Source organism: Meleagris gallopavo, chromosome 6, assembly GCF_905368555.1.
Source record: "Meleagris gallopavo chromosome 6, MGAL_WU_HG_1.1, whole genome shotgun sequence".
Taxonomy (NCBI): domain Eukaryota; kingdom Metazoa; phylum Chordata; class Aves; order Galliformes; family Phasianidae; genus Meleagris; species Meleagris gallopavo.
In genome coordinates, this window is record NC_139409.1 from 34,424,169 (window position 1) to 34,445,278 (window position 21,110).

General features: G+C 33.2%; 1 protein-coding gene across 14 annotated transcripts in view; it reads right to left on the minus strand.

Annotated features, from left to right (window-relative positions):
- Nucleotides 1-21,110, minus strand: part of TBC1D5 (TBC1 domain family member 5) — a 297,677-nt gene that overhangs the window by 229,082 nt on the left and 47,485 nt on the right. For 4 of the 14 annotated variants that reach the window (XM_085226310.1, XM_085226305.1, XM_085226308.1 and 1 more), the window contains one exon: nt 7,237-7,360. The exons of 9 other annotated variants lie outside the window; for them this stretch is intronic. The gene's annotated coding sequence lies outside the window, so the exon portion shown is untranslated. Of the gene's footprint in view, nt 1-7,236; nt 7,361-10,766; nt 10,835-21,110 lie in introns of those variants that run through there. One more of the 14 variants, XM_085226309.1, reaches the window with a different exon arrangement.

Consider the following 21,110-nt stretch of genomic DNA (forward strand, 5'->3'; position numbering starts at 1 on the left):
AAAGTTTTTTTCTACATAAATCTTTTTTTCCTATTCTTTGAAAACACCATGTAATCACTATGATAACTACAGAGAACTACATGTAGAGTTTGGGAACATGTTTACAGATGTGACACATGAATGAAAAAATCGGATATAAAAACTTTCATTAGATAAGATCTTCATAGTGGAAAATAAGTTCCTCAGTTAAGAGCAAATAGTCAACTCTCCTATCCAGCCTAGCAAACACACATTTACACAGAGGAACTGTACATTTTTATACGCACTTTTCCTGGATTTTACTATTATGGTCACCTAAAGTATTTCCTTCAATCTTCTAATAATGAATCTGACCCTAAAAATGCTTTCAGAATGAAAAACTGTCAAATGAAATTGGCCCAAAAATTCTGACTTATTTTGAAATATGGAATTTTTTGTTCTGTTATGGTAGATGCTGTTTGACATTTGTAGACTGTAAATGCAAATACACGTAATGAAACAGCTCAGAACCTACCACAGTCTTAGATATATCTATCACTTTAGACGAGGTGATTCCCCGATACCTGAGAAATGCGATATGAATGAAAAAATGTTACTCATCTTAATGAAACCAAACAGGGAACATATGACCAGTCAAGTCAGCCCTGTATACGTGAATCTGTTACTTATGTATGTCAATTTTCAAGTTACTCAGCATGTCATTAGAAGACTCAACTTCAAAATGCAAGGACTGTGAATACACTCAAATAGAAACTCTTTAACGTTTAAAGAGCAGTGACTTTCCTCGTCACCCTACATTCGCACTATATAATAAAAGAAATCTAAAAGGATTTCAAGTCTATGTTGTAGTTTGGCAAATGGAGAATATATTGACTCAGATGACAAGCCAAACCATCAAGCTTTCTCTCTTATTCAGTATCTCTTTCCACAATTCAACTTGAACTAGTTCATTTTCTATGTAAATAATTAATTTTCCTTAGATTGTGTGGCATGCCTGGCAAAAGAGAAGTCAGTAGGAATATGGCCACTGTACTGATGTGAATTATGGCTACCAAACAGGAATTCCTCTCTCTTCAGTGCCCTACAAATAACGTGAAAAAGGACAGCTATGTTGCAGTATTTTCAACAGTAAAATCATTAAGGAAGTCAGAGTGACCTTAGAATCATACAGCCATAAAATCACCAAGGCTGGAAAAGACCTCCAACATCATCCAATCCAATTGTTCACCCACACCAACACCTCCCCACTAAACCACGTTCTTTACCTGAAAACACTGAAGACATTTAAATGCCAATGCTTAATATTTGCCACAGGGAAAATACAGATATCTTAAAAATGGCAAAAAATTAGAATATTTGCAAGAAATAAAATGCTGTAAACTATTTGAATACTGTCAAATTGTAGTATGTAGCTTTTACCATGTTTCTTCTAAGAACCTTGAACAACAATTGTTTTGTTTTAGTCTCCAGCTTATTAAGTTTGCCCAGTAACTATATGTTCAAGAAAGCAATACATCAGATAAGTAGCATCAGAAAAGTTACAAAATCACATTAGTCAGATTTTCTTTTCAAACTATCTGGGAGCTCTTGGCACATCTCTGTATAAAATAAACTCTCTAAGTAAAAATAAACTAATGTCATGAATGAAGAAAATTGTTTAATAATAGGACTTTCTACTTTATATGAAGCAGTTCATCTTTTATGATGACTTCTACATTACCTTTTGAAATAAGAAAATTTTTCATGAGAATATTTTCTTACCTAGTGTACTACATCTTTCCTAACAGCTAATCCTTGAAGTAAAAAGAAACCAGAATTGTTTCTCCCCCAAAGTGTGGTAAAACCATGAAACTTCCACATCTATAGTTTCCATGGACCAAATTAACCTGGAAGTGATTTAAAATTTATACTTTATCAGTGAAAATGCAATTCATGTATGAAATTATTCATCTGAAGCAAATTTTCACACTATAAAATATCCTAAGCAGAAGCACTAAATCCTAATTTGACAATTAGATATTAATTCAGAATTTAAACATCTATTTCCCTTATTTTTGCCAAAATTCACTTTCTATAAAGTAAATAAGTTTTTAAAATTTTCTAAGAAAAATCAAATAGAGGATTCTGAGTTTTTTTCTTGTTCCATTAAATTTCTAAGTAAAATGAAACTATGACAGAAATTTGTGCAACTTCTGCAATTTCCTTGCTGAAGAAGAGAAATAAGGCAACTTTCAAGACATATATAACCTTCCGATTGTGCCTTCATGTGACCTCAATACTTGCAAGGCATGCATGCTCCAAATAACCATAAATTAACATTCACCTATGTGTCCAAAATTTAGCTTGATGCTTTGCCCCAGAATCAATGCTTGTTAAAGTAATGCTTACCAAAAAATGATCTTGACTGAGAAAAAGTAACATTGAAAAAAAAAAAACGAAAACACTGCAAAAGCAGATGGCTAGTTTTTAATCCTTCTCTAAAATCTTAAGTCTGTACAAATATTATTATCAAAGAAAGTGCTTAAAATGAAGTCATTCACTGCACATCATCCAGTACAACCTTAAGTAAGTCCACATGAAAGTGACTCAGGAAGTTCTGAGCTTTTCATGTTCCACATCAATTTCTTTAAATGCATCTGACCACAGATAAAGAATAACTTCTGACCATGGTAGCTACTGCTACTTTAAAGAAATGCTTTATATTATACATTTAATATATGAGCTCGCTGAATACATTTCACTAAGCAATATGTAGAGGGTCTTATATTAGTAAGAGATTGGCCAATACAGTAAATTTTATAAAGCTTCATTAAGTTCCTTTCTATCTAATTACAACTGTCAGCTTGTCACGAGAACAACTGAGAAAGGCTGCTACTTGCATTGAGGATGCAATCCCTAACACCAGACTCCAACTGCACATAGCTGGCATCTATCTATAGCCATTCAGTCTATATTCAGACATTCAATGGTATTAATTAAGAGTATAAAGTAAAATGCTGTGAACTTCCTTAAGAATTTGTCCTAGTAGTAAAGTAAGTTGCGTAGTATTTCCCGGGTAGGAGAAAAAGAGCCAAGCATAATCACAAAATGGAGCCTTCTCCCCTTTAAGAGAAGTAGAAGACAATTTTCTAGAACTTCTTTTTCTTAAAACTTTATTGGAACATTATCACAACACTGAATGCATCAGAAACAACTGCCTGTAACGATCTCATCTATGGTAAGAGAGTCACTTCAAATGCATCAAAATATTACAATCCTCTTTACAGCATGCCATTGGCAATCCAACAATCTCTCCTCCTGATGACTATTTTGATGCAAAAACTCTTAAGACTGCAACTTTTAATCCTTTAACAACTACTTTAAAACAATCTTGATTAACAAATTCTCATTAGCATTTAGGATCACCTAAGACAGTAGACCTCTGTTACCAAAAATAAACAAAAGCCAATCACAAATAAAAGTCTTCTGACTAGTAATGCCATTTGTCAACAGTGTGATGCTTCTAAAGAAACCTGGAAGTTATCAATACACAGAAGAGAAGATATATAATGAAAGTGTGAAAGATACATACATTAAAGTAAGCAGGTAATAAGAAGTTCATGCCCTCACATTCTGGTTTTCCAACTAGCAAGACTGGTTTCCCAATTTAAAAAAAACAAAGCAGATACCAAGTATGAAGCTCAAGCTCTCCCAGACTTTTCTGGGCTCTGCCCAAGGGCAGCTCAGGCATCAGTGCCATACTGTTCAACATGAGGGGGGCAAGGGAAGTGCAGAAGACATATACTACTCATCTACTGAACAATGTGAAGCACTATCAAATTCGTTACGTGATCATCAGCTACATAAAGCTGATAAACCGTGACAGAGATCAAGAGAGAAGAAATGATGCCTAAAGAGCATGGGCTGGTAACACAAAATAGTGCTAATCCTCACTGGGGCCATCTAATAGCCACAGAAATTAGGCTATGGAAGTTGCTATCAGTGAGGTGACAGTATGCACCCTTATGTGGAAATGATATAGCTCAAATCTGGACTTGCTTTTCATTCTTCAAAGCTGAATATCCCGTAAGTTCTGCTACATATGAGAAAGAGTCCTTTGTATACAGATGTATCTCTCTACTGCTGATATTTCCAATACAGCCACAAACTAATCACAAGAACATAGGTGCATGGGCCACTCATGCTGTAAGAACAGCACCAGAAATGCTGCATTAAGAGCTTCTTTTCTTTTCTTTAATGTTTGGTTCATTCAGATGTGCGATGACCTCTATGAGCTGCCTGACAGTGTAACAAATGGATAGTTTAGTTGCTCCACAAACCACAGATTACTGTAGTATTTGAGAAGCCATCTGTAACAAGATTGAAAGTAACCAGACTACGAGAAGTTGTTTGTTTTGAATTTAAAGGAAGTAACTGAAAAATCATTAAAAAAATATAAAACGTCACACATTTTAGAGCATGTTAAAAATACTTAAAATCACTAGAAATTTCTAGGAATTTGTGAATTTCAAATTATAACAAATTTCTGCCGTATTTAACTATTTCCCTGTAACCTGGTTTATAAAACTAACACTTTAGAATTGGTTTGTAAGACAACAAATATAAACTATTTTGTGCAATTTAATGACTTACTAACTCAAAAGATCTGAGTGTAAAGCTATATATTACTTCAGTTTCCACATTAATTATTTCAATAGTGGCATAATGCTTGATCAGGTTCGTTATTACGACAAGCAAAAAAATCTGGAACACCTGAAATTGGGAATTGTTAAGCACGGACCTTGGTGAAAACTGGGATAAGTTCAAGCAGAGGGAAAACAGAAAAATTGTTGTCATCTACAAGTATTCTGTCTTCAGAAAAATTACTGGTCTGAAATAGTCTTAACAAAATAGGGATAAATAAAAGATATGAAATGTGGATTATCACTTTCCCATCAATAAATTCTTAACAAAATTTATTTCAAAATCTGAAAAATTCAGCTTACAAGTCTTGATATAACCGTCAAACTTAGCAAGAAACAAACATAGATAAATAATTTTAAAACAATTATATGAGTATGTGCAATACTAAGTTTCCTCACAAATCTCTATTACAATGGTCTTCTCTGAAGTACTATCCACAGCTTTCCTTAATATTAAAATATTTCATATTTTCCTAAGATAAGCTGTAGGAAGAAGGACTTGGACTACATGATCTTTAAAGTCCTTTCCAATTCTAAGGATTCTGTGATTCTGTAAGAAAAAAGACGATCAGAAGACATTCATCCTTCAACAGAAGGGGGATAAGGAAGAAGATGAGTACGTTTTGGCAGTCTATTTGAACCACAGAGACAGAGAAGGCAATTTCATTGTTCTTTCTTCCCACTCATTTGCGCTTAGAAAGCAACAAGCAACAGATCTATTGATTATATGCATGGGTAAGTAAATCACGAGATAAAACAGAAGGTAAGAGCAGCATTTGAGTTTGCAGCTTCAGTATAAAGACTTGCCCATAGCTGGTCTACCACGGAACAAGCACAATAGCTGCTTCACAAATGAGATATTTGGCAGACACAGCAACCACTGCTGCCTGAAGCTAGTCTTCTTTTCTGAACATTACAACTCCATCACAAAGAGTGAGAGGAGGGAAGCACTACAACATCGAATTTAGATCAGTCTGAACTCACCATGGCATAGCAGCCAACTTAGTCAAAAGACTTACTACTTAAAAGATAGATTTCCCAGGGTTGTTCATGAGCAACTTGCATATTTGGTCTATATTAAATGTACATCGAGCTAAGCAGGATGTTCAAATGTTGCTATAGCAATTTTCAATAAAAATTTTAACTAGTTTTTGAAAGACACGCTTTCTTGTAATAGGAAAAAGGCTACTTTTATTAGTTTCTCTACAGAAATAAAAACATCTTTCCAAAAATTATGCAGATCAATACAATTATTTGCTACAGCATTACCATGTTATTTTTCAATTTCGTAAAGTTGGATGCAATGAAGAATATTCTGGATATCACCTATTGTAAGCAATATAAGCACTTGAAAATGTTAAAACCATATACCCAAACTTGCACACAAAGATTAAATTACCAAAAGCACAAGTCTTCTCAATTCTTTTTGACAGTTCCAAAATTCAGGCATACATCCAGAAGAACTTTCTGCCCCATGTCTGGTCAGTAAAGAAATTGAGGTTAACCTTTAATTTTTAATGTCACCTGCAGCCAGTGACTGCTTTTTCTAATGCAAGTGACAGATAAACAGAAAAACACTCCCAAGATGATACACAAAGCACCACACACCATAAGTGCATTTTTATTTTTATACCAACTCAATTTCTCAAATGGATAACCAATGTTCCTACTAATTTACATTAAGAATTGAGTGAGGCATGAAAATTGTTCTGATGCACAGACTCTATTTCTTTAATGTACTGCATAGTGTTCTGTACTTCACTGCAACACCAGAAAAAACTAACTACATTTGAAAGGTACAGAAACTATACATACATAAACACAAGCACATACATCTCTTATAAAATCAGTACAGAAAGGGTTCTAAATTTTCCAGACCAGTATAAAGGAAAAATAACTAATTAATAACACTGGTGGAAGTCAGTAAGAGCAAAAATTGTTCCAATTGAGTTTCTGGATATTTAATCTGTTGAACTGAAGTCATTCTGCAGACAAATATTAGTATTCTAAATCTACATTGCTAGCATTTCAACTTTCTAATTCCTTCATACAATTCAATAGTATTACCTCAACATTTACTAGGTAATTCCAAACAAAACATGGCAAATTGAGGAATTTGAGGAAATAAAACCTAGCTATTTAGGGCAAAATTGGCAAGTCTTTAATAGCAAACATCATATCACCTCTAAACGCTGCCATTTTGCTGTAAGAATTGAATTATGATAGTGAACTGCTCTTTCAGGTGAGGAGTGAGGGCATGAGAGAAAAAAAATAGAAGCTCCCACTGATGATGTTTCACCAGCTCATTAGCAAGCAGACTTCAGCAGTTATCCATAGCTTATAAAATGACGTACTACAGTGAGAATTTTCAATTGTCTTTTACAATTTAATGTAGTAGACTAGTAAAAAAACATTTATGCTAGTAAATGTCACTTTACATAAAAGGTGAAATAATTTCTGGAAAACACTGCAAACATCATCTTAGAAGTGCTAAAAGAGTTAACTGTGACATTAATGAAGGTGAGGCAAAATTTGTAGGTGTTTTTTTCTTTTTAAGATAGAAAAATTAACTCACAGTGCGGCAGGTATTTGAACAAACAAGACAGTCGTTCTTAAAATGATATTCAAGCCAACTTCAGAAGTCACCAGTATGAACAAGGAAGCTGGAGTAGTCCTGGCACCAGACTCCTGAACTTGACCTTTGGATGGAGAGTAAAGATGTTTGATGAAAAAATGCCCCTTAAAATCTAATTTTTTTTTTAAACTTAAATTAAAACATTGCATTTCTTATAGAATCTCCATGTAACAACAAAGTCAAGTGACTGAAACTAATATAGTTTTCAAGTCAAGTAAGTATTTCATACAATCATGTCGCAGAAGAGAAAGAAATTACATATAAAATAAGACCATGTGATTTTATTTATTTTTAATAAGATAATATTGGCAGAGAGATTTAAAAGAAATAATTGCTGAAGTTTTACTGTCTGGAAAACAACTCCAAGGTTTGCCAACTCAATTATTACAATTTCAGAATTCAAACTGTTTTTTTTTATTTTTTTTTTTTAATTAACATTCAATTCTTAGCTATCAATTCTTCCTCCCTTGACTTCTTAAAAACACGTGCTTTACAAATTTCAGTAACTTGATATTGCTACACGCATTTTCCATAAAGTAGTTAATTCATTATTAATAGATGAAAAATATCTTACAAGGTTTAACAGCACACTACAGCTAGTTCTGAACACACTAAGAATGCTCAAGGCTCTGGTTTTGAGAAAAATTTAAACCAAATTCCATCAACAGATCAGCCGTTTATTTGAGATAAATCAACCCTATATCACATAATTATGGGTTACATTGCTATTTTGAAATAATTTTTCCTATTAAAAATAGGGGATGCTAATAGCGTTCAATTGGAAACAGTGATACTTTTCAAATACTTTACTGTTTCTACACTGTTTTGAAAACCTGACAACACAAATATTCAGACCCTTTTAAAAAATAAAGTCCTACAAGGTGCCAATGTTGCAGAAGTACTCAAGTATGACCACAGTTGTCAACAGAGATCTAACTACATTTAGAAATAAGCTATAAAGACCTTGCTTACTTTAAAGAAAACATTTTAGAATTTCTTTTAAAGAAATTAAACACGCTCTTGTACACATGAGAAAATTGCACAGTTCTCACTAAAGTGTTGTTTTTTTTTTTTTTAAATTTAGATTATCATCCCAGTTGTTATACACTAGCATATAAATATATTTTTATTCTAGAGTATACTTTGAGTTATTAAGACTGGCATTAAAATTTGTAACAAGTTGTAATATGTCTAATTCAAGAGGGCTTAGAGTATTCCTATATTACTTATTAATATGTTAAGTGAATGTTTGGACAATTGATTTCAAGTAGGTTTTGTAACTAAAACATGTGACAAAATACAATTTTCAGATTACATAGACCATGTGTCATAACTACTGTTCATTCTAATTTCTATAGGTGTTAATAAATTAAGCAAAAAAAATCTGTACTGACTAAAAATACAGAACTGCAGCCAACTAAGAACTTAAAAACAACTATCAGCATACAGGCATTAGCAAAGTATCTTTATTTCCTTGCTGTTCTGCTTTTCCATTGTCATCTTTTTTGATTTTTATATCATCTTTCTACATGTATGCCTCAATAGGTGAAAGCCTGCAAATAAATAATTGTTCATATGCTACAGTGAGATCATGGTTTTGTACTAAATTAATAATGACTAATAATGGAAGTGTCACCTCAGTTATTACAGTAAATCAATTCAGTTTGCTTACGATAACCATTATATTTATCTTGTGAATTCTTAATGAAACAATCAAAATATCCTTAGTCAATGGCTTAAATAATGCTTATATAGCAAAAAAAATGCAAAACATTGTTACACAAGTTCTGAAAACATAGATGATTTTCACATTGCTGTGATACTAGTTTACAAGTTAATTTCATAGGATCATAGAATCTTTTTGAGTTGGAAGGGGCCTTTAAAGGCCTTTAGTCCTTGCAATGAACAGGGACAGCTACAGTCAGATGAGGTTTCTCAGAGCTCCATTCAGCCTAACCTTGAGTGTCTATAAGGATAGGGCTTCTACCACCTCCCTGGGCAACCTGTTCCAATGCCTTACCACCCTTTATTGTAAAAAAACTTCTCCCTTATGTTCAATCTAAATCTCCTCTCTTTTAGTTTGAAACCATTTCCCCTTGTTCTCTCACAAGAGACACTGCTAAAGAGACTGCCTCCTTCTTTCTCACAGCTCCCCTTTAGAGATTTAAAGGATGCTATCAGGTCTCTCCCCCCAAAAAACAGCCTCTATCCCTGAACTGATGTTTTGAGTTTTCAATGAGTAGAATAGTCTGGAGAATGGGAAAAGCATGCTTTCATTTACATGTTTAGACAAAAGACAGATTTACAGAGAATAAGAAAAAAATAAACAAGAGGAAATGAAGATATGAATAAATTTTGGAAATTATTTACAACAGTGAATACAGGCTCATGTTAATATAACACAAGAAACAAAGATTATTTTGCTTGAAAAGAACAGAAAAAATAATCTGACTATAAAATCCTCATGGCCCTCTTTGCCTGAACTATTCATACTAACCATTTCTGGAACTTACGAGGAAAGTACATAAAGCAATAGCATGACAAAGGCACACTATCTGATGGTTCTTAAATACTATTTACAGTCTTTGAAATGTGAAATAATGATCTTTCCCAGTTGCTTAGATGCACACATAGTCACAAGACAGAGGGAGGCAAGAGTTCAGCATCAATTCAAGTCCTAGTAGAAGGTTCTTAGTATCCAGAATTATTCCAGGGTTGAAACAAGTAGATGACAGGAAGAAAATGAAGACAATTTTATCTCAGTCTTCTAAATTGTTAGGAAATCAACAATTTACAGCTAACAAAATATACATTCTTCTTTCAAGAAGAATCATTATGCTTCACATGGTTCACTAGTCCTAAAATTACATGAAAAAATCCACTGCTCCACTACTTATTCTCTCAAGTCTTACTTCATCATCATTTCAACAGATATCAAACTAAAGACTCTTAACGCGGGACGGGGAGGGACAGGGAAAGGAAACAAAAGAAACTAGATTCATTTGTTTCTCTCCTCTTTCTCCCCAACAATATTTCCCTCAAGAAAAAAATTACATAGTTGAGAATAAATGTAATAAATATTATAAATTACCTTCATATTTCACTATGTACTTAAATACATTTTATTGTCTTCTCGTTAAGATTTCATGGTGTTTCAAAGTTCTATGCCTTATCCAAACATGAATTCCTTTCCCATAGTCTTCCCTTTTAACAAACATTGGATTACACATTAATTTTGAATATCAATGTATTACTTTACTTACGATGTCTGTAACACTGTGTAAATTAAAAACTAAAAAAAATTAGGTATTTTAAGCAGAACAATTTCTGGATTATTTTTTAAAAAAGAGTGACGTATGGAATTTGGTTATTGAAGGGAGTCTAGCAAGGTCTCACTTCTGCATTTCTTCTCAGATGTACGTTAACACAGAAGTGCATTTTAAGATGCCAGGAGAGAGTAAGATACTCACTTGCATAGGTCTATTAAATCTGTGAATGCAGGAGCTGCTGTATTTCACAGTTTATTATTTATATGACAGAATGAAGATCTGAAAACATGAAATATAGCCTTAAATTATTCACTTATTCTTTTCACAAAAAGAAAAACCGTCAATCTAACACTAAAAGACTTCAAGCATATTTCTAAAGGTTTCACAAAAATTGCCTTATTTATCAAAACTTTATTCCTTCTGTTTGTTCATTAAATACTGTAGCTTTGCATTAAGGTCAAGCAGTGTCAACCAATTACTGTTGCAGGAAAAAGTCCTACTTCCTTAATACTCAAAGAAACTACGGCATACAGTGAATTATTTTAATAGGCACACTGAACACTGCTTACCCAAAGTACATTTCAACCATAAAAATGTACTTTAAGGGTTTCTAACAACAATCAATTATAGTACTACTTATTATCAGAGAAGCATGACTCTTTCGTCTACTTAAATGACAGCCTTAAAAAAAAGACACATCTATTTTAGCACATTCAGCAATATTCTCTCTCAGCTCATACTAAAAAAAAGTAACAAAAATTAAGTGACCTATAAAGTAAACTGGCAGCTAAAATAGAAAACATCAAATTTCAAAGAGACATTATCAATTGGTATAAATGTTCTGGCTTCTGGTCCATTGTCTGTTAGTGAGCAAGTGGGTTCTGTTCATAGGATAGACCTTATCAAATAAAACAAAAAAAAAAGCAATACACCTTGCTTTCACTGCCTTTAATGTTATAGTTTTATTTTTCAGTTAAAACTCCATGTTGCAGTATACAAGTAAAATAGACAGATAAATGACAGATTTTAGGTGGTCATGCACAAATTTATTGAATATCAAGGAAAGGTCTTCCCTGGGCCATCAGCCCAAATACCAAAGTCATTGTCATTCTGATTAAAAGTTTTTTCATAGGGTATTTAGATATTAGCAAGCACTGGGGGCTGAATCTCCATTGCTGTACTTCAATCTTTTTCCCAACCTATTTTACTGTACTGAGATGCAAGAGGCCAAAATGATGATATTCATATGTAGTTACTCACCTTTACACTTCACATAATCAAAAAGCAAAATTTTGGATCTCATTTCCCTCTGGAACTGACCTGTTTAATCCCATTCCACTTGGTACATAAAATGCGATGAAAGAGCACTTAATTTTCTGGTAACCTTTGAAGTCTTATTCTTATGAACCCAACTGTGCTTTTCTGAAATTACAGAACAAACAAAACCAAAGAAAATTTCTACTGCACAACCTCTCAGCTAGAAAAAAAAACAAAACAAAAAACATTCATCTCTGTCCTGTATAAGCTATCAAAGAGACCTACAATGATATAAGACAAACAAGGCACAAACAAGGAGGAAAGAAAGTAAGGAATTAAAAACAACAACAAAAACACTCATTAAAAAGAAAACACCTTGAAAAATGTTAAGCTGAGGAAGAGGAACATAAAGAAGGAACTCTTGTCTTAGTACTTCCATTAGGAGACTATTCCACTCAATAGTCCCGTTTCATTCAATAAGAGATTATTAAATAGAATACTATGTGGTGACAAAATCTACAGATAATGCAATACTATGAAAAACCAGCAGCACCTCAGAGGACAGGATCTGATTTCTGAATGCTTTTGAATAGTGAAGGATGCAGCCAGAAATCAAGAAAATGATTCAATTAAGAGAAATCCAAGGCGCTACATTTTGAACGAACACAAATATAGCATAGACATGAACACAAAATGGACCACTGATAAAATACTGCACTGGGAGTCAGTGGACAGAAGTTCACAAACCAAGTGGCTAAATTTCGTGGTGTCTTCCAGAAGTATCACATGTTGACAGACATCTAGGGTGGGTGGGTGTGCAGATATGTGCATGTACGTGAAGAGGTGATAACTACTTCCTTCCATCTCTTAAGTATGCTGTATATAGTGAGAGCACCAGAATTGTTAGGAAGATGTTGGTAAATTATGAAAAGTCAATGGGAATATGAATTCTAGGGGTTATTTCACCAAAGCTTTTCAGGAAAAGGCGAGATAAATTTACTCGATCCTGCTGCAAAAGAGAATATTGAACTAGACGGTAATCTGTGATCTTCTAGGCAATATATTTTTCCAATAACATTCAGCCAATCACAGTCAGAACTGACAACAAAAAGTAAGGATGTTTCTGTATGCCTTAAACAGCATATGACTTCTCCCATTTACCTCTTATCTTTATACTCCCATACTCAAAACCACCATCAGCTTCCTTTACTACTGGGCTGGTACAGAGGAGCAAATATGCGTAGTTGCTTTGAAACTTCTTTGACAGGAGCCAATATTAAATATATAGCACATCTACTGGTAACTTACTCGGTTTCATCATTCTTTACTTAAAATTACCCAGGATTTTGTCTCAAATCAGATCTAAGATTTTTTCTAAGATGTGTAATACCTAGAATGTATCACAGACGGTTTTATTTTCATATTACATGTGTGCTTACAAAGAACAATGAACAAACAGTAACATCACAGAAATGATATCCTAAATGTGAGAAGATGAACATGAAGCACTTTTTGAAGGCTCTCCTTCCCTATATTGTCTTCTTAAGCCATTTTATGGGTAGCTCTCAACAACTCCTTACCTTCTGTCCTATTAAAACAACTGAAACTTGAATGCAAAACAAGAAGCAGCATGCTAATAATCAACTGTTCTGAGAAGCAGAAAACAAAGACATGTCATTTCAGTACAGTCAAACAGAAGAACTGGATCTTCTGTGCTGCAGAAACCATCTTTGTGGAGTTAGAGAAGGTAAACTCTGCTTTTCTAGATTCATCAGCTCTACTGGATAACCCTAGCCAGCAGTGGGAGATATGGAGGTGGGTTGTAAGATAAGGAACAGGCTGGAGGCAAGAAAAGCTGTTATAATTATAGCTGGGAACACAGAATTTGTTAAAGGAAGTCTACTGTATAATTACATTTGAAAATTTAGCAAGATGCCCAGAGGCTGGCTTGCAGCTGTCAGGAACTGGTAACGCTAGAGTTCTGCTCAAGAGGCAGCCACTACTGCAGCTAAGCACACTTCCCTGTAGTTGAGCCAACTTTGATAAAGCAAAGGAACAACTTCAGCTAAAATTAGTAAGATTACACAACATGTGAGATTATACCTATTCTCAGTGAAAAGTATTAATGGACTGGGCATTATTTTAAAGCAGATTAAATGTATACTCTCCTGTTTTCAATGAGAGATAATGGTATTATATTTTGTAAATTGCTGATTTTATTTAATAACAGTTAAAATTCAAGAGTATTTTAAGTTATTAATTCATAATCAAATTAACCTCATCATCTACAGGTTAATAACATCTTGCATACAAAATCACAGTTCTCACTTTGGTTTGCCTGGCCCAATCAAATTAAGATGAATGGGTGCAATGCAGGCAGAATGCAAGATAAAGAAAAAATCTGCATATCCATTTTCTTCCTTGGGTTTAAAGCTGAAGTGATATAGGCAGTACATCAACTATTCCATATTTGCTCCATCAGCCTAAAAATATTCTATATTCCTCATTACTATAATTAAATACTATAGTTTTCTTCTGTATAGAAAGGTAGAAATGTACCATAGATTTTTCTCATTTGAAGAAATAAAGATTATTTCTCTTTTAAATAAAAATATAGTTCTTGTGCATCAAATCAAAATCTGCATTTTACTCAAAGTAATGGGATTGTTACACTCTATTTACAACAATTAATTGAGGAACAGGGAAGATAAAATTTAGCTATTTTATATAAACTTACCTTCTCTTTGCTTTCCACGATATAAACATTTAAGTTGGAATCAAGGATCATCTCAACAAGAGGGACATCTACTTAACATATAAAGTTTTAGTTTTGTTTCATGTACAGACAACTAATCTTTCCAATTTAATTTATTGCTTTGATTTTACTTAAAAGAAAAATATAGTCAGTTAAAAAGATCAAATCTTTGAGAGACAAAAATGAAATGCAAGTCCTCTTTTAAAAAAAAAAAGATAAAATTAATTTTGAAAGAAACATCAGGGCACAAAATTTATTTTGGACAGTGACTTAGGTATTTCTAAAACAGGAATTTTTCAGAACTAACTTGAAATAATTTAAGCCATGGTCAATTCTGGTTGCACAAAACTGCAAAGGAAAAAGAAAAATGTCAAGCTTTCTTTGATTCCCTCCTCCTCAATCTGCAGAAGAGACGAGAGAAAAAATCTGCTCGAGGTTCCAAGTAACTCTGCTTATATTTAAAATATTTCTGCAACTTGTGTTCACATCACAGGCATGGTGTGTAATCAATTAACACACACAGATGAACAATACCACACCTCTGAATGACAAGAACTAAACAGTTGCTTCTGTTGCAACTTTTCACACGTCTCCGTATATATGAGATGGTTATATTCTAAAAGATGGGATAAACTTTAAAAAATATATATCCATTTTATGTTTCAGGTAAGGAGTAATGACTTCAGTTACTCTTATCACTATAGTTATGTATAAAATCCTTCAATTTGTGTTTTCAACTCCTCTTACTAGCACTTATCTATCCACTGAAATTTTCTACAAAGTTACTGAGCAAAATAGAGCTAGATACTTGAAATTAACATTTACTAGAGTTTTAAGCTGCTCAATCATTTTTAAGTTATCCTTCCATATTAAACACACTTTAACATAATGGGAAGAAAATAGTACCTTGTATCTAAAATTTCTTTTAAATATTTTATGTTCTTAACCTCTATTCTTTTCCTCATAAAAAAGAGGATGTCAAAGAGCATATAACAATTCCTAAATTAAGGAAAGACAAACAAGAATGCACATTATAAAAAAAGTAGTAATAGGCAGAGACAACTTCACTAGTCTGTGACATATGACATCTGGTAGACTATTATCATAATAAATGGGAAAAGTAGGTGAGAGTCTGTCAACAGCAAGGTATGGCGAAATGCATCTTCATCAGAATGACAAACATAGCTGCCTTTAACAAAGAGGTCAAACTGAAATTCAAACATCTATGAGTTAAATATCTCCACTGTATTTCATCCCTTTCTCTTTCTGATTTTAACAATTTAACTGAAGCAAGTATCTTAATTTACCAGAAATATTCATTTATGCAATTTAATTAATTTCTTTTTAGCAAGGATAAACTATACCTGCTAATAATTGATGGCTGAAAACTCACTAAGAACAATCTATTGCATTCTTACACTTTTACAAATCACATTAGTTACGCAAAATAGTAACTGAGACTGTCAAACACAGTCTAGAAATGCTGTGCATGTGTGACTCCTATCAGTACACCCATACAGGTCTTACACAGAGCTGGAAATAGCTTCAATTCCATAGCTGAACAGTAAAGCAACTAGCACATCAGTTTCCTGGGGATCATACAATCTATTTGATAGCATGTACGAGCTACAATAAATATATAAATAAGTAATTATATAAAAGAAAGGAGGAGTAAACAGCGAATATTTTAAGACAGTTCATTCATCTTACTCCATGTATTATTTTTAAATTTTATGTCATCAGATGAAGCTAGAGAACCAACATAAAATTCTTGTTCTATGGAGACTGAAAATTTTAATTGAGTGCTCTAAAAAACTAGAGTATTTCATTGACAAGTAAAAGATAGAGTTAATTTATATTTATTCCTTCACAATCTAGACCTGTAAAATAGCACTTCCTAGATTGTAACAACTTTTTGCATGTAAAAAAGCAACAAAAGATTGAGTCACTTTGCAATTATGGGTTCTATAGGAGTCAGATGGAAGAATTTGGGAAAGCAGATGGACTCCCGCACTTTCCCCTGAAGATTATTAAAAATAAAATTTTGAAATAAAGATTTTTTCTTAAAGCTGGAATATCTAGTGTACTGTATTCGGAGATATCCATTTGTATGTTGCCGAGTGAATTTTTGGGTCTTCCAATTGCAGTGCTGGTGAAGACTGTGTTTAGGTAACAGTATAATCATATTCGTGTTTGAATAGCTTTCAATAAATTAATAAGTTATTTGATCATATGTTTATAAACTTCAGTAGATGCTGATGGCATCAAGAAAACAGAGACATTGATCTGGTGGTTTTCTATCTCATGTGTACTCTGATTTCATAGCTATTTGATTTGTCAACATGTAAATGAGGCTATTTGAAGTATAAGGAAAGAACTTTCAGAAATATTGCAATTGCAATATACTCTACAAAATGCAAGGTGCAGTTTAATGCTGGTAGCAGCCAGTGTAACAGGAGACTGGCCCAACACAGATATCCCATTTTGCCCTCATCACTGTCTTCTGCTGTGCTTGCAATTTCTGTGCAATCTCTCTCACTTCTCCCATTCACTGAAAACAAAGTGTGAAGGAAGATGGAGTAAGGTAACTGGAGAAAGACAGACAAGGAAAGGTGGGATTTCCCGTAATATGGGTTGAGTGATTAACCTGCTTTGTGTGCTTGCCATTTTGTTTCCTGTATCAAGTTTGTTGTTTTAAAATAAACTATCAGAAGTACCCAGCATATGAGTTAACTTCTGGGTTGCTACGATGTTTTTTTTAAATACAAACCCAAATGAAAGCACAAAAACTTGTAGACTGGCACAAAAAAATAATACATGAGAATAGGGAGATCTAACGCTGCATGAATTTGAAACGGTGATGATGCCACTGGACTTGGGGCCAGTTTTCACATTCAATGGTAGGTATTGATTCCCATTCTTTAAATAGCTGAGGAAGTCACATTCTGCTGAAAGCTCTGAGAATTGCACTTTCACTTCAGTAGTTCTACTTGCCTTACTCCACAGCTGCAATACAGAAAGAGGATCTATAAATGGACTTAAGAACTCTCTATGTATTTACTGGACTGAATTTGTACAAGAGCAAGTTGTGCACAAAGGCATACAAATTATTCAGAGAATGCTTTCTTTTATAAACATAATTTTAGTAGCCTAAAATCTGTATAGCAATTTTTGGAGTTAGTCTTAAACCTGCACAAATTGCTTGAATGATAAAACATACTCAAGGTTACTTCATAGCCTGCTCCATTCAAGAAACATCTGAATGTGAGAGTGTTGACGGTGTGAGATGGAGGTCAAAATGAACATTACATAATACCGAATGTTTTCTTCCTGTACTACTTGTAAAACATTTAGATGACTTTGTTGAAAGACTGTTCCTTGGAGTGAAATAATGAGAAGTTAAATCTATTTTGCTCCTGCACTATTATCAGTGCTTGTAGCCAGCAAGAGAGCACTTAAATTTTGGGAAGGTATGGACCACCCTTTCATCTTTTTGTGGCTTAAGCACTGGTCACAACAGAATCCTGATCCCTGTATTCACGATTTCCAAGCACAATGATAATGTAAAGTAAGCACATATTTAACTCTTTACACATCAAACCAAAATACTGTATACTATACTTTCTTAAAATTTATACAATATTCAAGATATGCTCTCAAAGAGAAACTTTAATCCCATATATTTTTACTTACTATTTTCTTCCCCTCTCTACAGTCCAGTTAGAAGGTTTACTGTTTTAGACTAACTTAGAAATCTGTCTTGTAATAATAGTTTAAAAAAAAAAAAAGACAAAGAGCAAGGCAAAACTGAATGGAGCTCAAAGATACTGTGATAGGAAACAAGAAGTCCTCAAATCTTTAATGCATAATAATTAAGTTAACTCCAGTTAACTTGTCCAGACTTTTTGAAGAATGAAATGTAAATGGCAATATATTAACTGATGGAACTGACTCCAGTAGATATTTCTTAAATGTTACTTCCAAGGATACTGCCTTCTCAGACAATATTCTATTATTATTTCATAAATAAATCCCTAAAACTACCTTGACTCAAGATACAAATATTCAGTAACTTTCACTGGCATCTGTAGCCAGATATAAGATTAGACAGATGAGTAAAAAATATATATATTAAAATCTATTAAAGTTTTTATTATTATTATTATTTTTTAATCCAGTAAAATTCTAGCAACTTTCCCTATTTCCTTTTGCATTAACTTTGTGAAGTTACAAAGCACTCCTGGTAACATCTGATTCAATTGTAGATTTTTACCTCACTCTTCCACCCAAACTGTAGTAAGATTAGAAGTTCATGTTTTTGTTGCTTTTTTTTTTTTTTTTTCATTTAATCCCAAGTGGAAATAAAGGTGCAGTTCTGTTTCAAAACAGCAATTGTGTCTTGAACTGTTTCTTCTCTCTCACTCTGATTGCCATATATATATTGGGCACATGTCAAGACTCAGCACCAGAAGAGGAAAAGTAGAGAATAAACAGAACGCAATAACCGTGGTAGATGGAAAGTAGGTTTAAGTACTGATAGCCAAACAATCACAATTTCAATTCATGGTAACATCTTTTTGAAATATGTTCATCTCTCAAACTGAAGAAAGAAGAGTATCTACTAAATTTTAGCACTAAGATACATGGTTGCATCGCACTTCACAATATGATTATTTTATCAGTTTAAAGTTTCAAGTTTAACTTACGACTCTACCTGATTCAGAACACCATTTTTCATCTTGAATTAATGCAAAGCCAGAACACAGATTTGCAGACAGCACATTCCAAAACATAGTAGCTATAGAGGCATAAGATCTTCCTTTCTCTGTCAAAACTTTTCCATAGGTGCTTTCTGGAAAAGGACAGATCTTAACACATTTCAATAAAATTACCCTTCAGCAAATATTTCTTGCTCACCAGCTCTGCAAGGGGTTGTAAGTAAACTTGGAATAGCTTTGCATAACCTGACAAAGTTGCAATCATTATGCCACCATGTTTCTGAGCAGCAGAAGGCAAGGAATTTATCAAGCCACAGCAGCGGTTATTAATGAAGTTTCTCCGAAAGATTTAGCAGTAGCATGGACAAAGATAAACCAGGGAATAAAAGAAAAACAGTGAGTAAATGAAAAGTGACATCCTATAAGCTTTTGATGCTCAGCTACAAAGCTTCGGTGATTCAAATTCAGTGTTTGGAGTGGCAGTATTGAAGTCCTACTAAAGGGCTGAGAAATGTTTTAAGACAATACACTTAAAGCTTCAGATTTTGATCTTGCCAGCAAGAGCATCTCAGTCTTTCCAAGCAAATCTACTGGAGTTAGATTACACAAATTGTATCTTAAAAGAAAAATTGTATCAATTTGTTACCCCAATCTGACCATCTTCAGTAAAAGAACTCATTCAAAACAGCAGTTATACTAAGCTCAAGAGGAAGATTTTAACATAAAAACTATAACTAAGTACAGCTGACTTAAGAGAATTAAAAAAATACAAAAAAATCACAATAATTAATTGTTAGAGATAAAGAAGAAACAAAATAAGGTACAGAAGTTAAATGAATGGTATCTGGTGTATTTCAATATAGCCCATCTGTGCTTTTTAATTTTTCATACAAATACAAAAACAGGTATCTCAAACTTCATTCACAGAAATTATCCAGAATTATGAAACCATTGTAAATTTCTTAATAAAAAGGTTCAACAAATAATATGAACTTGTACTGCGATTGACTTTTCAAGTTATCTTTATGACCTGCTTAGAGCAAGAATAATAATAATAATAATAATAATAATAAAATAAAAAAATACATAAAATAGATTTTAGTGCAGATTTTACTTTGTGGCATAAAGTTGTTAACAATACATTTCTCAATAAAGAAAAAATGAGTTATAGCCTTAGGGTGGTTTAATTTGGTACAAATTTTGAATAATGTTATATACATTTCCAAAGCAGATGCTAAGAGACTCTACAAGGACACTCAGCTCAATCAGAGGCCAGATTAAAGTTCCATCTGGAATGAAGCTGTTCCACAGCTCTATTCCAATTAGCAGAGTCACCAATGTCAGACTCAAAAGTTGGGAGATGCGAAACTATCTTCAAAATATAGCTGTTAACCCAGAAATCAAATTATACACACGTTTATAAGACAAAACTTTTTAATCATTCAAATTTGTGCTATTATAGCCTAGATGAAAATTCATTTGAGCTATTCTGACCACGTGAACTCATAAGACTATCCAAACACAAGGATTTTGTATCACCTCTCCCACTGAATGCGTTTAAAAATATATATCACATGTTCAAATAGCTGTAGTACTCACAATACAAGCAGGTTGAGAACAGAACAAAACCAGTTCACATGAAACACAATTCATCTGATTTCAAACTGTAAATGTGCTTTCTTAGTTCAGAGTTCTTGTTATGAAATAACCCATTCAATAAACGTCCTACTGAAGAACTGTGCCTTAGAGTGATCTACCTACAGACAAAATATGAAGAGATTTAACTATAAAGCCTATGGATGAAAGTCAAAACCT